This window comes from Blennius ocellaris (assembly GCF_963422515.1).
Source record: "Blennius ocellaris genome assembly, chromosome: 15".
NCBI classification, from domain to species: Eukaryota; Metazoa; Chordata; class Actinopteri; order Blenniiformes; family Blenniidae; genus Blennius; species Blennius ocellaris.
Window position 1 is genome coordinate 22,960,747 of NC_137664.1, and position 20,151 is coordinate 22,980,897.

The 20,151-nt window shown below is 43.5% G+C and overlaps 1 protein-coding gene across 1 annotated transcript in view; it reads left to right on the forward strand.

Moving 5' to 3' along the window:
• Positions 1 to 268: 268 nt before the first annotated feature.
• tln1 (talin 1) overlaps positions 269 to 20,151 on the forward strand; it is a 130,082-nt gene continuing 110,199 nt past the window's right edge. The window contains exons 1-2 of the mRNA XM_080510109.1: positions 269 to 444; positions 19,424 to 19,493. The gene's annotated coding sequence lies outside the window, so the exon portion shown is untranslated. The remainder of the gene's footprint in view (positions 445 to 19,423; positions 19,494 to 20,151) is intronic.

Genomic DNA, 20,151 nt, shown 5'->3' on the forward strand with positions numbered 1-20,151 from the left:
AGGGGGCGCCCTCCGCTTCACGTGACCTCCAGAGACCCGCAGAAGACGCGCTTCGTCTCGTGCTGTAACACGTTAAAAAGTCCAGCCTCAACTTGGAGAAGTTGTGCAAAGTTGATTCGTCTACGCTGCATCACTAATAAAACGTGTGTGTGTGTTTATTAGAACTTGTCTCTATTGTAGACGCTGTCCAAGTTTTTTTTTTTTTTTTCTTTCTCCTCCGGAGCTCCGGCGGGGCGACACCGCCCCTCGCCGCCTGGGTGGAGTTTCAGCCGCGCCGCAGCCGAGAGCGGACAGAGAGGGAGTCGAGAGAAAATAGTCGCTTTCTGGCCTCTTTCTTCCCCGCGAGGAAAACCTTCGGTCGCGTCGGGGAGTTTACGGGCTGTGGCTGTCACCGTCCCGCCGGGAGGAACGCGCAGAGACACACCGGGGACCCAACGCTTTCAGGTCGGCGTTTTTAAAAGTTTGTAACTCTGCGGGGGGGAAAGTTTCAAAAGTTTTCAGGATTTCAAGCCAAACGTCTCCGTGACGTCGGCAGAGGAGAAGTGGTGGAGGAGGAGGAGGCCTGTGCGGTGTGGAGACGGTGTAAAGTTAGCGACCAGTGGGCAGGAAACGGAGGAGACACACACACACACACACACACACGCACAGAACACACAGCACAGCACAAGGTATAGCGTTCAAGTTTCCCACAGTCCCTGAAGGGGTCCGGAGGCCGTGCAGCGAGCCTACGTGCTGCGGGGTCGTCATGGAAGGCGGAGGTCTTCACAGAGGACGTGGAGCCCTCCTGGGAGCTCCTCCACCCTGACCTCCAGCCCTCTTCCCGGGACTAGTTTCCAGGCGCAGTCCGCTCTCGTGGCTCCGCACTGGGCGTGTTGCAGAAAACATGGCCTCCGGGTGCGAGTTGTGCACACTGGGGTGGAGGAGTCTCTGTGGAGGCGCGACCTGCTGCTGCTCGCGCTCTGTCACCTGGGAGACGTTCACTGTGTTCACAATAGTCACAATAATAAGAATAATAGTAATACCAGCAGCGTGCACGACCACTGGCTCTCTTCTTATCGGGTTTGTGTGGAATTAAAACGCTGAGATGCTTTTAAAACAACAACCTAAAAAGCCTTGGTTGATAGTTTAGTTTCACTGGGACACAGGTTTGAGGACAGGGATGTTCTCAGCTGCTCTGCTGCTGGTGTGAGTCCCTCATGTCCTCTGTGAGGTGATGGCTGAGGTCTGAACACTGGACACCAACATGTTTCTCCTCGGCTGCTGGCGAGTTGCATCATGTGCTTATTTGCAGCCCCTGCAGCCTCACCATGGACACATTTGGGCACATTCCTCAGTGTTTGTACATACAACACAGTCACTACACTCCCAAGTGGCAGTTTACATTTCTCCCCTCCAAACTTTACAGAAGAATATTTTTCAGCTTTTCTTTCTGCATAAATCTTTTCAACAATGTCAGGTCTGCTCAAAATGACTAACCATGAAAGTATTTTGACAATAGAAATGCCGGTGGGATTCCTGGATGTCACTGTGATTGTGATGAGCACAGGAACTAGAGTACATTTAGTTCATGTCTGCTTCACTGTCACAGTCTTTGTCTTGACAGTCATGTTCACCAGCTGCTGACAGTTTTCAGGATCTTTGTTTTTTTCTTCCTTTGTGTGTTTCTGACTGCTGTGAAATGATCGGGGTTGTCAGGAGAGTTGATTTTGTTATTGCTTAATCTCACATTGTCTGATGGATTATAATTTCATCCAACTAAAGACATTCTAATTTTGATTTTGCAGCTCATGAATGTGTTGGTCATGGAAACATAACTGATCGCATTGAGTTTTTTAATGATATGTATGTTGCACATGTTGATTTATTGTGTAGCCTTGATATTTGTATAATTAATTCTAATATTTGGTGCTACAAACACTAATAATGCATCAAAAGTAATAATTTATGTAATAATTTAAGTCCCTCAGCTATTAAAAAAACAAGTTATCATATTTATTTAGTTAAAATCCTCACAATTACTGACTGTTTGGTATTTTGTGCAGGGCTGACATCAAAAGGCGTAAAAACAGCAAAAACCTGAATCTTTAGAGTATTTAAAGTACATAATAATGTGTTATAATTACAGTTTGCATGTCAAAAGCCCCAGATTACCCAGCTGGCCAGAGCTACTGTTTAACCATTAAAGAATGCACACTGAGTGAGTTTCAGGCACAAACATGATTGAGATGAGTCACAAAACTCATGTGGAAGCAGTGTGGAGACATGGTGGGTTGCCTCATCCCGGCCTGACCATATCCCTCAATATAAGTCAACAAGATTACAAATGGACAATTAAAACAACAACAAATCAGTAAACCTCAGTTATACCTCCAAATGAGTTAAATTCCAATACTCTTTCATTTACTGTCTGAAAAAGGTGAGCGAGATGAAATACAGCCCCTTTTTAAAAATAAAATAAAACAAAGTCTTTGAGCTGGTGACCATTACTTAACAATGCCACTTGTGTGAAAACTTCATCATTCATAATTGTGTGGGCTCCTCCTTAATACTTAGAATTCATATTTTGTAATTATTGTGATTTAACATGGTATGGAGTTTGCAGTACGCCATGAGTTCTCAAGAAACATCTACATAAGATGTTCAAATATTGTGTGTGTATGTATATATATATATGTGTGTGTGTGCTGTCAAAATAACGCGTTAATTAATTGATTTAAAACATTTAATTCGTTAAAAAATGAACGTAATGTAGTTTTGTTTACTTCTGTTATTTGTTGTTGTTTGTTTGTTTTTGCTCTCTCTCAGCCTCATGAGCTACAGTGGCTACAGAGCAGCACAATACTGAGTGGAATAATATTAAGGTAGAAAGTTTCACTTTAAAATGTTGAGAAAGTGAAAGTCATTAGCTTTACTTTGAAAAGCCAAATTTAAGGACCACAGAAGTAATTCTGCAGCAAAACAGCAGGTTGCCATGTTGGCTGACCAGGAGGAAAGAGTTGCAGGTAAAATCATTCTTTAACTCTGTGGCTCCAATAAGACTTTCATGTCTTGTGGCGATTTCATTGCTGCAGACCTCAGGGACGACAATGACCAAAGTAATACAACCTGAAATTAATTAATCTGGTACAACAAAACAATTAAACTTTTATAATCATATAATCATATCTTATCAATGATGGTCTGGTCTTGGTTGTATGAAAAATTACCAATATTACATAACGAGTTACTTTTTTTTACATTGAGAGACGCAGTGAGTCAAGAAATGACACAGGCTGTGTGTAAACAATGACATTTATTACTTATAACTTCATGTAGGGAAGCACTGATCCAGGTTTTTTCACATCTGATCTCGATACCCGAGTTTGGATATCTGCCGATATTATTCCGATACCAGAGCTGTTGTTTGCTTTAATAATATTATCATTATTGTTGATTTTATATGAGACTATAATAAACTTAATGACACAATCAGCTGCACCAAACGTTGCTGCATTACGTCATTTCTCACCAAAACTTGCCTTGGCTTGCGAGTACCTTCCCAAGATGGCAGACGGCGAGGCATCAAGGTTGTGTACCTATGAATGTAGTACCACTTTGTACCACAAGGTGGTGCATTAAATCACGCCACCTCATTTCATTTAAGGAAAATATACGGTAATAGGAGGAAATGTTCGCATCGCTTAATGAAGGAGCTGGTCGATTGATTGATTTGTGAAACATGCAGTTATAAACGGATGCTCCAGAGTGAACGAGCATATTTATCGTGTGACTGGATAGCGTGTGTCTATGAGGAGAAACTGTGACGCTGTGTTCAGAGGCGGCGTGTTTTCTTCCTACACACTGACAGAGTTGTGTTGCTGCCGTGAGCCGTTTCCCTCCGTTTGCAGTGTTGGTGAAGGAATGCTTGTTATTTAGTGTCACAGTAACTGTCACTCACATGTTGTGCACTTTACTGCTGGTGTGTTTATCTCCCACACACCCACTGCAGCATCTGGGGACTTTGCTGTCTAAAACTGGCCTGGGGACACTGTCCTTTCCTTCCTGTGTGTGAGCTACGCAGCAGCTCATGCCTTCCTTTTAAAAAAAAAATTATATATCTGCTTTTTGCAGCTGTTTTTATTTCCAGAATAGATACACTACATGATAAAGTTAAACAACTACATTAAAAAGAAATTCTCAAAAAAGGTTTTTTTCTTCAAGTACAAAACTTGACATGATTTCTATATTACTGATGATTATGATTGAAATGTTTTCGTCACATTTGTCGTGGTTCCACTCTACGGTCCCATGATGCCCTGGTGCCATGTCCCAGTGAACCTTCCACTGTGCCCAGTGTCACCTGGAAGAGGCTCCTCCCTGTGGGGGACTAAATGTGCCAAAATAAAATTAATAAATACCAATGCTGTCAAAAACAACGTGCTAATTAACATAGTTTTGTTCCGGTTTTTCTTTCCCCCCCCTCCTTTCCCGGAGCAGCAGCATGAGCAGCGTCTCTGGATGCAGCACTGTGGCTCCAGAGCAGCACAGTGCCTCGTGGAATGATATCAACTTATTCTCAATATTCACTTATTAAAAGTTCCCCGAAGGCTGATTGAGAAAGTGAAAGTCATTAGCTTTACTTTGAAAAGCTAAATTTAACAAGGGCAGAAGTATATTCTGGTTGCCATGTTGGCTGACTGCTAACACTGGAGGAAAGACCTGCAGGTAAAACTTGACTCTGCTGTAGTCTGTGTGTGTGTGTGTGTGTGTGTGTGTGTGTGTGTGTGTGTGTGTGTGTGTGTGTGTGTGTGTGTGTGTGTGTGTGTGTGTGTGTGTGTGTGTGTGTGTGTGTGTGTGTGTGTGTGTGTGTGTGTGTGTGTGTGTGTGTGTGTCTATTACAGTATATTATTGCCACTTTGTTCATGTCATAAGTTTGTTTCTCGAAATATTTAAATTCTTAAAGTGGTGGAGCTGCACTCTCACTAAACCCAGACGTTTATGAATGAATGAATTGGTTTTTATTATTTTGCTGATCTTGGAGGGAAACGGTTTCAAGCAAAGCTAAAAGGACGTTATACAAATAGTTTTGATTTTAAAAATAGTCTCTGTGTGTTGAGTCGACCTTAATTCTGTGGTTTTCCTTGAATAAATATCCATGACAAGCTTCAATCTTAAGTACAAAAACAATGCAATTTATTGCAATTGATTTCAGAAATTTGTGCAATGAATTAGTAAAGTTTTTTTAAAATCGATTGACAGCACTAATTTATATACTTAATTCCAATTTTATTCAGTTAATTACACATTCAATTAATTATTTATCAGTGTATTTATTACATTTTGGCACATTTAGTCCTTCATAACAGCCACATCCACGATAGAGGACTTCTAAAGAGCAGTTAGCTGAATTGACTCTCCCAGCCTTTCTAGATGAAGACTTTTAAACCTCAGGTGCTTTTGTCTTAATGGATTTGTAATGCACCATCAGTAGTTCCAGAATGGGTCGATTTACAGACTTTAAATAAAATTATGTCTGCACGTTTTTTTTACAGGTATTCTGGGTATTTGGGGTTAATTGGCGACTTTAAATGGTCTAAAAATCTCCCTTTGTTTGCGATGTGATGGCGAAGGTTTTGTCCAGGTTGAAACAATGAGCCAGGATCAACTTCACCACACACACTTACATCCTTTAGATAAACCATCTCTAAAGAATTGAGATAATACATTTTCTTTGTGAAATTGGCACAAATTGATAGAACGATGCATATTATTTGAAGTATTCTTGTTTTTCTTGATGAATTGATCCTGCTTGTCGTCTGGATCTCTCCTCCTCATCAGGAGAATGTTTAGTGTTTGTTTAAATAAGTTGTGGACTTTTAATTGAAAATCTGTGAGTCTCAAGTGCTTTTTTCCTTCTGTAAGTCGAAGATCTCCTGCTCAGAGGGAAACTCTTACTATTTAGATATTTAGAATGAAAGAGCAGCCATAACAGATGGATCAAATCAATCTGTCTGCGCCATAATTGAAGCATGTTATGTTTTGTACCTGTATGATTGTAAAAATCCAATGAAATTATTTGTTTGGCTTGTCCTGCTGATATTCCGGGGGATGATTAATGGGTAGATCATGACCACAAATTGCTGTTTGTCTGCTTTGTTTACTTCATCATCCTGTTCCGGGAAGTGGCCTTACCACACCAAACACCAACGAGGCCTCTCACCCAGCCTTCGTTGTGTTTAAAACACTTGTCTGTGGTCCAGCTGCCTGAACGGCCGCTTCACACCTTCACTTGGTTCGGGTGGTGTTCACACTCACTTTTCAGACCGGACCACTCCGCCTGGAAAATGTCATGGAATTCTGGGGGTTCTGTCGCCCAAGAAAAACACTGGCAAGAGAGGAAGTAAAGAAGGAACATGGCTTATTGATTGGTTTGGACAGAAACCAGACGTCCAGCTGCTTTAGCCCCTGATGGCTAGGCTGGTTAGCTCGTGGCTAATGAGTAGCCACAAAAAACTGTGATACGTCGTCTTCAGACCAGATCTCAATAAGGGCCTTTGCCACTACGTCTTCCTCGCTACGTCTTCCTCACTGCGTCTTCCTCACTGCGTCTTCCTCACTACGTCTTCCTCGCTGCGTCTTCCTCGCTACGTCTTCCTCGCTACGTCTTCCTCGCTACGTCTTCCTCACTGCGTCTTCCTCACTACGTCTTCCTCGCTGCGTCTTCCTCACTACGTCTTCCTCGCTGCGTCTTCCTCGCTACGTCTTCCTCACTGCGTCTTCCTCACTGCGTCTTCCTCACTATGTCTTCCTCACTACGTCTTCCTCACTGCGTCTTCCTCACTATGTCTTCCTCACTACGTCTTCCTCGCTGCGTCTTCCTCACTACGTCTTCCTCACTACGTCTTCCTCACTGCGTCTTCCTCACTACGTCTTCCTCACTACTTTTTCCTCACTACTTCTTCCTCACTGCGTCTTCCTCACTACTTCTTCCTCACTACTTCTTCCTCTCTACTTCTTCCTCTCTACTTCTTCCTCACTACTTCTTCCTCACTACTTCTTCCTCACTACTTCTTCCTCACTGCGTCTTCCTCACTACTTCTTCCTCGCTACTTCTTCCTCGCTACGTCTTCCTCACTACGTCTTCCTCCCTACGTCTTCCTCACTACGTCTTCCTCACTACGTCTTCCTCACTACTCCATGGCTGCTAGCGAGACAGTTTCCAGCTTTTTCTCTCTGCGCCTGCTTCTTCTGATTTGCACAGTTAGCCTTGTTCGTTTAATACCCGGAATGCATTGCCCACAATGTCACGTCCTCTCACCCCGCCCACTCGGAAGATTGTTTGGAAACAAACAAGAGACCCAGCATGTCAAGAGGACCAGGGATTGCTTGATAGTTCCAGTTTAGAGTTGGTGGGAGTGTTCACGTCAAACAGTTTTTTTCCCTGAAGACAACTGTGGTCTGGATCAACCGGGGGAATGTGAATACGCCCTTCGCTCCTGCAGAAGCTCTCAGGTGTGGAGAGACCATTGTTCCTGTCTCCACCCAGGTCGCATTGATCATATCAAGCTGAGAGAGCATTGAAACACATGTCAAAATGGCTGATCCTAATATTTGAATGGCATGAGCCGGGGTTTTAGAATTTCCCCACCCTGGGACCCGTGTTTAAAAAAAAAAAATAAATAAATAAAAAAAAAAAAATCCAGTTTTCACGCTTCTAAAACCGCCTCATGTGGACGACGGGACAAAAACAGCTGGTTTAGGTGAGCTGGCCAGATGGTGTGGAGACGTCTTCCTCACTCTCTTACATCTACGATTGTTTCCAGCTCACCTGGGTTTCTTTTTTTTCGATGTTGAATTGAAAAAAGAAAAATCTGATGAACGAGTGCTTCTGGTCCTTTTTCCAAGATGACTTTCAATATCAAGTACTTTACTTTGTGTGATTTGGAGTTTCCAGCCTTTTCAGGATTGGAGCATCCTGCATGGCCGCTGTCAGCAGCAGTGTGTGTGTGTGTGTGTGTGTGTGTGTGTGTGTGTGTGTGTGTGTGTGTGTGTGTGTGTGTGTGTGTGTGTGTGTGTGTGTGTGTGTGTGTGAGACTAAAACTTCTAAGCACCTAGAGACTGCTTAAGGTTGTGAAAATGTGAAAGCGTGTGGACACTGCAGCTGCGTGCCGGTGGTGGTGGAGGTTTCAGTCACCACGGCTCACCCAGCTCATGTGGAGCCCGTGCGCTCGCCGCCTGCCTGCCTCGGTGCCGGCGTGTTGCTCCGGGGCTCACGCTCACACCACTTAAGGAAACCCGCGTCTTACTCCAGCGTTACTGCTGCGATTGGACCGTAGTGTTGTTGCTCGGCCATATTTGGTCAAGACATCATGTGCCGCCGCCACTCGGCACAAGAAATCATTTGTTTTAGCCGGGAGCCAATTCCCAGGTCTGTGGCACATGCCTGGGGAGTTCAGTCAGACAGTGCCGGCGTCTGCAACGGCTCACACTTCTCCTGCTGGGCCTGCAGCGCCACACCTGCTTCGTCGTCGAGTTTAAAGTCGAAATCCTCCTTCTGACTTTAATGGCGTGAGGGAAACGGCTGCTACGGACACTTTCTTTCTGAATGTTAATATTTCCCATAAAGCTTTGCGAGTCATTTTAAACAGAGCAGTTGTAGGGGTGGAGTCGTCTGCATGTCGCTGCTGTTACTAAACGATCTCTCCTAATGTGCTGCATAACCATAAGACATAACCCTAAACCTTTAACGGTACTGTTCTCTAAGCGCACTTGGTTTTTCTTGGTGTTTGTGAGAACTATTAGATGGCTGACCTGAATCGTGTCGAATTGTCTTATAAATGTTTTATTAGCTTATTGCAAAACTTTAATCAGGCCCCTACTGTTTGCAGTATTGAAGCCCCCGCGTTAGCCTCCAGGCTGCTTCAGTGTGAAGTTCTGACAAAACATTATATGAAGACATGCCACTTATTTCAAATTCCAGGCAAATATCCAGCCGCACAGAAGTTCTGCTTTTTGTTGCCTGTCAATCTGAAAATAGTCACAAATATTAAGAAGTTGGACAAAAAGTTTTCTTGTTGGCTGCAATTCTCTTGTATGTAGACGGGGCTGAGCGGCCGTCTCCCAATCCGAAGGTTGCAGGTTCGATTCTCCTCTTTGCCTGCCCACATTCCGAAGTGTCCTTGGGCAAGACATTGAACCCCAGACTGCCTGTGTGCATGCAGTGTGACGTCGAGTATGGAATGAAAGAAAGAGATAAGCGTCCATAAAGAAAAGCGCTATATAAAACCATTATGTCGTTATTATTAATAAACTCTGAGTAAGTCACCACGGCAACAGACTCGGTGAGAGTTTCCAGCTCTCTCCTCCCACCGGAAGCAGCTTGTCTGTCATTTCGAAACGTGAACGACATCAAGCTTCGATCATTTGAGATAAATTGCATTGCAAGAGAGTCAGACGAAATTTTAAAAACATTTTTTTTTTTTTTTTTAAGTTTTTGTACTGTTTCATTCCCTAATGGTGAAAATTCCTTCCTGAATTGATCAGTTGGTAGCAACCCGAGCAGTGTTCGGGGGGAGCTGGCGGGGGCCGGGTGTGCACACATACTCTGAGTTAATTGAACTAATTCAGATCAGCTGTTCTGGAACTGGAATCTCAGAGCTTCCTGTCTCAGTGGGATTTCTGGCCTTCATAATGGGTTCGGGACCATCAGTTGGTACACTGCTGACAGCCGTCACATCATGTCAAGAACCAATCAGCTCAGTAAAGAGAATCAACAGTCCATCATTACTTTAAGAACTGAAGGTCAGTCAGTCTGGAAAATTGCAAACAATTTGAACGTGTCCTCAAATAAAGAAAAAAGCATTGAATGACAGGGTTAGCTTAAACGTTTTACTGGTAGTGCATGTAAGCATATTGTGTCAAGTATTTGTGATTTTCTTTTTTTTTTTTTTACAATGAAATTGATGCGTTAGCTGGACTTGGTTGTGTCGTTATGTGTTTTTGTAAAATTGGGCTTTTATGGCTTTTTATGCTGAGATCTGCAACTTAAAAATGAGGCCCACTTATTTGTAGACACAAGGCAATTGTGCTTTATGTGACTAGACAAAAACGAGATAAAAATGCAGTCTTGTGAGGCTGGAGTGAGCTCCTGACTGGACGGTGGCTCAGCGATACAGCTGTGGAAGCCCGCTACCTTTCTGCTAACGACACTTAGCAAAGCCAAAGGGTTTAATTGGATTTGTAGGAAACATTGCATGCTTGAATTATTACAGTGACATTTTTTTTGCATTTTGCAAAAATAGGAAATTATATTCTGTTGAAATAGTACAAGATTTTCTTTAAAAAGTGAACTTTTGCAGATTTTTGAATAGATATTTGCTTGCATATATACACTTTGGTATTATTTCTGAGTTTATTTCGATGTATTTCTGCGCCGTGTTGCAAATAGTTTCACACCCCAGTGATAGGAGTTGACACAGTGCATCATTGCTTATTTAACAAACACAGCTCTTAATTCTCAGCTGCTGAAAGGATTTGAAATGTGTTTCCACCGGGTGAAGGAAGTGGAGAAAACAGGAGACGGTAGCGTCTGTTCTGAACGGCCTTGTTGTATGCTGTCCTCCCCGAGGCTCCATTTTCAGATGTTATCTCCTCCTTTGCCACAGAGGCTCTCCATCCTCACATTCCTGTCCTCCACCAGGATTGGCTGCATTTATAGCTCCACTGCTGGCTGCCAGTGACACAAGGCCAAATAAAGCCTCTCCTCGTCCTTCTCTCCCTTCGCCCCGGGTTTTGCTGCAGGAATGCACAGAGGAATTCCTCTGCTGGGCTGGAGGTAACGCAGAAGCTTTACACCCGTGTGGAAGCTGCTAAATGTGTCCCAGTGGCTAATTCCGGGTTCGCACAATCTACCTGGAGCCTCGGCTGTCGGGTCCTGCAGAGTAAGAGCTCCAGAATAAACCGCCGGCGCTCACTGGAAAAGTTGAAGCATGTTTCCTTGCGAGCGCCTGTCAGCTGTGCTCTGTTACGGCTTCGCGAATTCTCCACTTTATCATCACCGGGACATTGACATGCAAATATTTGTGGAAAAAGACTGAACTGTAATAAATGATGTTCCCATGCTAAGTAGATTGGGAAAAAAAACAAACTGGTGAAGTAGGGCGGCTTTATTCAGATGAGTGCATATTTGACATGTTGACGTTTTGCCCCAAAATGTACCAATAATAAGAGAAAGTGTCAAAGCATGGACGTTTGCATGAACAGATATATAGGTCATGATGTTGTAGATCATTAAGGTGCTTGCGCAACATTTGTTCTGGTATTTCTTTTGTTAGTATGGTTGATTTAGATCCTTACTGTTGTGCGCTGACCGAGCTGAAATGAGAGACATTAACATGTGCCTGCCGGACTCCCAGAGGGATGCTTGGTCTAATTATTGATCAGGTTTATTTTCATGAAAAAGGGAAAATGTGGAGAAATCATTCAGAGGCACCCTCTGTGAATTGGAGCTGTGGAGACTCGTGCCAGATTACTCTGGGAAATACTCTAAATCCAAAAGCAGGCGAGTGTTCCCGATACGTTGCACAGTTCACTGCTACTCTTCTCTTTGGGCTTTTTCATCAATGTGTGGCCTGGTCTTGAAATAATTCCAATAAATGATCAATTCAGATACTTCACATCACATTCAGTTCTCTTTGGCTAACTTATGTGTGTTAAAGTGATAAAACGGAGTAACAAAAAAATAGTTTGGTCAGTCACTGTGACATAGGATGAGTATTCTGCACGTAAAGCCTTTTAAGTTTCTGCAACTGATGTTCTCCCTTTGAAAGTCTTGGTTCCTGTCAGACTGCTCTATATGAACCTGTTTGTCTGTTTCCCACACTTATAATGCTCTCGAGGCTCCGTTGGGTTTTTCTCTGTTAAAAGCACTGAGAGATGACTGTCGTATTTGGTGCTGTATCAACAAAGATGAATTGAATTGAATTAATGCAGACGTCAGGATTTCGGAATCAAGTGATTAGTTTCCAGTGAAATACAGTTTTCCCTCACCTCAGCTGGTCGTTTTTCAAACAGTCAAGGAAATGATCTCGCTGGTTGATAGTCACACATGGTTTTGATCCATATTACAGTCTGTAATGAAAAAAAAATGGATTTCCAACCTTGTGCAGCATCTTTACGATCGATTAATGTAATATTTTTTGTTGAAGGATCCTTCATATTTGGAAGAGTTTATGAAACTTTTCTCTTGGTTTTCATGGTTCCGTGGCACAACCATGTGTGAACTTGTGAAGACTGGAGAACTTGTCACTGCTGCTTTCTAGGATCACTCTATTAATGCGGCCATACGCAGGGCAGGCGTGTGTCCAGTGGCAGGAAATGTGAGCGGTTCTTCACTCATAAGGTGAATCTCTCTGAAAAGAGATCAAACGAGAGCATTTGTTTTTTAGGAATTTGTTTTCCCCCTCAAATTCCCCGTTGTCTTTGGAGACGTGCCACCCTTGAACTACACGCCCATGATGATTAAAACAAAGCTGATATCTATGCTCCTGCCCTAAACGGTAATAATTAGCCTCATTTCCCTGTACTTTGAATTATTTGGGGGTGAATTCCATCCTCGGTTTCCTGTTTACTCCAAGCCCTCATCCTGCCATGCTCCTCCAGGACATTGAGACAAGCGGGGATTACAGGGACGTTTACAGTAGGAAACAAAAAGAAAAAAGAAAAGAGGGTGGTTGTAGGGGACCAATCTATTACTCTGACACACATTCTCCCCGTGACAGCGAGATGACGGTTTGGTTTCGGAGTGCCAAGTAGATCAGTCTCTGTGCCCGGGTTCATCACGTTGATGTTATGAGCAGCAGCTGTTTCCTCTCTGCAGTGACCGCTCAGTGAGGAGACGCCCTCCAGCAGCACGGCGTGGCCCAGTCACTAACCACACGGCACATATCGCTAATATCACTGTCACTCATTAGACAAACGCTCATGTTTTCTAATGTGGGAGTGTTGATTGCAGTGCAGACTGTGCTTACACTGCAGTCTGTGTTGTGCGTTTGTCACGATGTTGCAGCTCTCGGCCGTCCAAAATGCTGGCGACAACAGTTGCAGGCTGCAGAAGCACAGATATGGACAAAACGCTCATGCAGACTGAAGCAGCAGCTCAGGAAACTATGGTGCAAGAAGCAGCAGCACTCGCTATTGCCGTTGCCAAATCCACCAATGCAGCATACGAATGGTCAAACGCGGACTGATCTGCACTCGTGCAACATTGCTGGCCAATCAGAGGGCACTTCTGCTCCCGGCGCCTGTTCTTCATGTAGATCGGAGTGGCTCAGGTATGAAATATGGCTCGGGGACCAAGCCTGTGTGTTATTTACAAGCACAAATGTGTGTTTTTCTACTACTTTGGAGGCAGAAATAGACGCAGAGCTGTGTGAACTCTGTCACCTCTTCATGACCACAGTCACATCGGTCACTCTGCTTCACAGGCTGTACTTATTTACTTGTACTGGGACGCTCCGATGAGTGTCACATATTGTTTCTTCTCTTACCAGTATGGCTGCAAAATAATACAAACATGTCTAATGATTGCGTGCAGCATTTTATTATTTTACATGTTGCAAAAGAGTGTTTCACTGCATTGTACATTGATGCTCAGTTAAACTGTACACATTTCAACATGTGACTGCTTGATCAGAAAACTACATGTTACATTACTGGCTTTATTACATTCAATATAGCAGGTGTTTCGTTGTAGCACATTACTGTGGATACTTTCTTTCTCATGTATTAGATATTGTTTTATTTTCAATAACATACATTTTTATAGAGCAGGTAGTACCTGAGCAGGTGATTCCTCTGCTTCTTAGACTTTGCTGATGCTGCTTTTCAGAGCAGAAGGTTGTTTTTTTCCCCTGACTGTTGGGAAACTGTTAGCCTGGAGTTTCAGACGTTGGCTCCACATCACACCACCCCCATCACACTCCCTTCAGCCCGCCTATAAGGGAAAAGGGGTTTTGTGGCAGTACTGGTACTTTCTCTGGTTGTTGGTGGATGAAAGCAGCAGCGGCGTCTGCTTGAAGACTGTTGACAGGGTGATGGACACGTTCTGCTGAGGTCACTGTGTGATGGGCAGGAAGTCCAGTCGGAGCAGAATCCAGAAGGAAGAGCTGTACCTCTATCAGTCGACCCCAGTCTGTCAAACCTTGACTGTCCCTAGTGTAGATAATAATGGTCATGTAAGGATGTCTTCGTCTGCACAATGACAACAAAGTGCAATATTATCAACTGATTTAATACGATAACATGTTTTTGTGCTGTACAATTTCCACATGTGACTGAAAACAGACTCCGGCTTTAAAGGTGATCATTGAAATCCTAGAAGAGCCAGTAGATGTTATTATGTCTGTTTACACTTTACAGAGTATAAACACTGAGGGGCTGCGTGTGTGCGTGCGTGCGTGTGTGTGTGTGTGTGTGTGTGTGTGTGTGTGTGTGTGTGTGTGCGTGTGCGTGTGCGTGCATGCAATCAAAGGAAACACTGCAGAGCTCTATGATGTGGGTCTCGCCGACTGTAAACAATCTTCTAGATTCACAGCTCACTACACTGTACGACATGACTCTAATAAACTTTGGGCACACCTGGAAGGTGTTTGCAGATTGAACGATGTGTGTTGATTGCATGATGACCACTGCAGCTGAATGGCTGCCGACGATGTACACAAGTCAATGTGATTGATCAAGAAAAGCTCAAAGGTGTGCCATGCAGCCTTCCATCTTCTGCACCACGTGACCCTATTCAGCCTCCGGGGTGCTGGAGCCCATCTCAGCGTATTTTGAGCAGGATACACCCGGGATAGGCTGCTAGGAGGAAGCATCGGTCCACGTTTTTTCACTTCCAATCTGATCCTGAATTTGGATATCTGCCAATACGATACTATTCCAAAACTAGAGCTCTGTTTGCTTTAATATTATTATTATGATTGTTGATTTCATATGAGGCAGTAATAAACTCTCGTCTGTACAGTAAAGTAATAAATGTAGGAATGTTTGCACGTTTTCTCTAAAAAGACAACTTGAGGTCAGTAGAAGGTGAGAAAAGGAAGCAGTACAAAGTATTTTATTCCATGTGGACAATGTGGGGGTCTGAGTGACGTCATCACCTCATAATCAACTAGTTCTATCTTTAAAACCTCACAATCACTTTATTAATTCCTGGAGACGTTATTTATCAACGCAGCACAAACTGCAGTGTTTCCAGCTCTAATGCAACACAAACTATTGGGACTATTTTCAGTGAGTTTAGCGTGGAGGAGGACGCAGCTTCACGGAGGTGTGAATCACCTGTAGAGGAGCGAGCTCATCATTGTTGTGATGCAGCCTTCAGTGAAGTTCTCCTCAGCGAGCTGGCGTTTTAAAACCGTGACGTCTGGCGGCAGAGCGTCTGCCTCGCGGTACAACGGCTTTACAAACATCCACGTTGATGTTTGCTTTGCAGTGGTTTGAGTGTAAAATACGTCCAAACAGCAACATGTCATGAAAAGTCAGATAGCATAATGCTACTTCCCGAGCTACAAACTGTGGAATAGATTTCCTGACTCGTTACTGTGCGTCTCATTAAAACCCGCCTCCGTTCAGGAAATCCATCCCACATTTTGCAGCCAGCGGCAGAGAAACACTAGTGGAGTCATTTCAGCAACAGTAAAACACAGACGAGGCTTCATGGATCAGAAGTCTCCGCATGTTGGAATGGAAATTTCCGATATGTGAAATACGTTGATATCGGAACCCGATGCTGATACGTAGGGATGGGGCTGATCTGATCCAGTATCGGTATCGGGTTCCGATATGAACGTAATTCACGGATCGGAAATTTCCGATCCGTGAAGCTTCGCCTGTGCTTCTGCTGAAATGAGTCCACGTGAGTTTCTGTGAGAGAAAACATGCAAACATTCATACATTTATTACTTTCCTGTAGAGAGGAGTTTATTACTGCCTCGTATAAAATCAACAACAACAATAATAATAATAATATTAAAGCAAACTCTGGGCTCTGGTATCGGTATCAGCAGATATTCAAATTCAGGTATTGGGTTCAGATCGGAAGTGAAAAAACCTGGATCAGTGCTTCCCTACTGACACTGGATCAGATCGGCCCCATCCCTGTTTGTCAGTCTATCACAGGGCCAACACACACACACACACACACACACACACACACACACACACACACACACACACACACACTGTGTGCCACATCTAGTGGCAATTTAGTGTCAGTAATTAACCTCACATGCATGCTTTTGAACACATGAGAAGAACATGCAAAGTCCACACAGAAAGACTGAGCGGTGTTTGAACTCATGACCCTCTCGTTGTGAGGTGAGAGCGTTAACTACTGTGGTCATGTGTGCCGTCCATCCACGAGAAGAATCTGGTGAACTATGAAGGCAGCCCTCGCCCTCGCCCTCACGGCCTTTATGTGTTTGGAGAGAATCTCCTCAAACCTTTTGGTTCACATCCCACATACTGGTGTTGAAGCCTTTTGCCGTTGGGTGTAGCGCCAGTGTCACACTGATCACCACATCATTTCACGCTACGTTACTTTTGGTTGGTTAGCTTGTCTGAACGTGATCACGGGTTGTTTTTGGGTGCAAGACTACAAAAGCTGCCGTTGAAGCGACGTGGGACCAGATCTGTCTCCACCACTGTTATGGTTTCGTCTTGACGCCCGCAGTGCAGCAGCCTTAAGAGGAAGCACGTCCATAGAGACACAAGTTCCCCAATCAAGGCAGGGAGGATTCAGGTCTGCTTCACTGTGGTCATTTGCCATTTTGTTTTTCACTTTGGAGGCGTTGGGAAGACATTGTGACACGAGCTGTCGTTTCTGCGGAGCGCGGGACTATTTTTACATTCAACATGTCCTCTGAGCTGTTGTAGTACGCTCACATTTCTCAGTAATTACTGTTGTGACAGGGCACTTCCTCTTTCAGGGTGGAGTGGGAAGTATTCATAGTGTCATTTGTGAAACGAAATGAAACGAAACCACGCAGCCTTCTGCTTCTAAAAGCTGTGAAGTGTCTCTAATATCAGGAATAGTTTTGTGGAGCATCAGATGAGTCAGCGGTTTTATCTTCCTGTCAGCCAGGCAGAGTGACCCTCCTCTCGCTGCAGTCAAGACTCTGAATCAGAGCTGGGAGCAGGCAGAGGGCTGAAATGCCCTTTTATGGCGTTGTGGGGCTTTTTAAAACAGGAAATGACATCACGGTGTCCGAGTGAGACCTGAGAGGAACTCGCTTGTTCCAGAGAAGAGGAAGATCCAAGTCAGTCTTGAGATGAAACCACAGACACCTGAAGACCCCCCCACCCCCCCCCAACACACACACACACACACACACACACACACACACACACACACACACACACACACACACACACACACACACACACACACACACACACACACGGATAAGAAGCCACCAGCACTGTGTGAATGAGTGTGTGTTCCGTCTGAGGAAATGTAGTTAAAGAAACGGCTAAATAAACGTATTGCAGTAGTATATTAGTTATGTAATAAATACACGGAGAAATTGGAGATATTAAAAAAAAAAGAAAAGAAAAATGGTGATAAATAGTGATGGAACAAGTTCAGAAAAATGTGTCTGAATTACAGTGTTTGAATTGTATTTTTTTTAGCTTTTTAATATTTTTTATTATGATTCTGAGACAAAAAACACATTCAAGAAAAAGCGGTTGGATCTGAAATCTTGATTTAAAGATTTACCATGAAACTTGGCCACAACCAGCAATTGCAGGAAACTTTTATAGTACTCAGTTAATTATCGTGAATAATATCAAATACTTTGAAGTTGATTGTAATTTCGGCGTGCCTTTAGCCACAGCGAGCCATTATCAGCTAACGTGACCCTAAACTAGATAAAACCGTATAGAAGATGGATGGATGGAGACTTTTCATATGTTCAGTATCTCTGATCTTCATGAATCCTTCCTGTTGGGAACTGATCACACTAAATCATCTCATACCAGTAAAGTTGTGAAGGTTTAGGATGAAACTGGTTGTCAAGCTGCACATCTTCTCACAGAGCAAACCTTTTCTATGAGGCACCACTTGCTTGTGGTTTACTATTTTACTGAACTCCTGTTTACTGGCTGAGGCTTCTTCCTTAACTGTAAACTGGTTCTGTCTGTAAGAGCTTCTCTCTGCATGTCGGTATCTTCTCATTATTTCATAAATCTGCTTCATTCAAGAGGCAACACTTTAACGTAATCTCACACTCGTATTGCAGACAGGATTTGTGTGCAATACCAAGTCCAACACCAGACTTTCTCAATTATTCTACATTGATTAATGTCTTTCATGACCTCGACAATAAACCTGAACAAACACAGCTGGTCTGACATATTAAGGCACTTTCCCCCCTTAAATCCACTCTAAATACTGTAAAAATGCTGATTTTATTGCAATCATCATCTTTTTAAGTAGTCATACCGATATAATAGGGATTGAAGGAATTTTCTTGTCATACCATCACATGTTTCTACACGTCCTGGTATGAACTTCTGTGAGGAGGCCTGGCCGACGCCGAAGACAAACGGTAAGAAATGAGGAATTTGATATAAAGTAGGAAAAATGCAAGAGGGACACAATAAAAAAGACTACATTTCCAGTGTTGACATAGCAAACAGCTTGTGGAAAGGAGCTGTTCCTCGGCCTGCTGGTCCTGCTCTTGATGTTCCACACCGCGGTGCAGGAGCATCAGTGGATGGGGGGGGTGGAGGTGTGTCTGCCCCCCCCTGAAATCCACAATCGTCTTGCTTTTGTCTCCGATTGTTTTCTCTGCACCAACTCTCTCCATGTGATGGGTGACGCACCCCACCACTGCTGTGTCGTCTGCAAGCTTCACTTCATAAGAGCCCAGGTGTTTGGCAGAGCAGTGGTCTGTTGGGGGGGGGGGGGGGGGGGGGGTACAGCCCTCAGCCCTGGGGGAGCCGCTGCTCATGGGGAAGGAGACGTTGTCGTGGATGTCGCTGAACATTCTCATTATATATGATTTGTGCAACGTTCTAACTGGGTTTTACTAATGTGGCATGAATAAAGTTTCATCTTATCGTTGACAGTCACTGATAGGTGGAGGTTTATATTTTAAAGTCAGTGATAAGTTCCTCTTTGGAGGATTTCTTCCTTCCGACAGTCGCGGCTGTCTCCTCATCTGGAATTGATTTGAATTTTTCTACTTTTTAATGTGCAATTATGAGACATGGTGAGAGGATTAGTGGCCCTTTGTGGAAGGAACTGATTCCAGGATTGTTGGAGATATTCTGTTATTTTCTATATCTGTTGTCTTTAAAAATGCAAGGGAGATAATGAATATACTACTTGAATATCATCACAACTGGATTTTTGTTTGTTTTGTTTTTTTTTTCCCAGGGAGGAGAAACACAGACTTCCTCACCTGAGTGGGCAGCAGGGACGTCACTCAAACGCTGGTTTACATCAGGTACAGTTCCATCAGTTAAATCAACCTGAATGTTCATTCTGCTGACTTCTTTTTTTTCATTCATTACCCCAATCACAAAGCATGCCTCCGAGTATTGCAGAGTATACATTACTTTCACGTGTTTCTTTATCTCTGTTCATTTTCTTTGCTGTCCTTCTAAGTTAAGGACGTTTTAAAAGAATACCGGATCTGAAGTGTCATAGTAAATATGTTCTACAGCGTTTTGGTCAGGGAACAGTAAAGTCCCTGAAGGAGTCCAGTAGTCCGCCAGTCGCAGGAGTCAATTTAAATCAATTGAAAGATTTTATTTCTAGGGACTGAAAATACTGCATATTTGTCATCTTTGAATATTTCAAAAGAAGTGGAGATAAAAAACAAACTGGTGAGCATAACAACTATTATATTACCATGTTTAGATGAAAAGGTGCGACTGTATACAGACTTGTCTGTAAAGACTAGAGCAGTATTTTGCTCATCATCTCAACCTGCTCAGGCTAAAGGTTACTGCCATTTCAAGGTTAACTGATGATTGTGATCCTGTGGGCAGTGGTTGTCTTGAGGATGGAGAGGGACTTGGGATCAGAAGTGGACAGGTGAAGGCCACAGTGGACAGTAGTGAACACCGTGGAGCCCTGAGTGGTCACACCACTGCACCGGT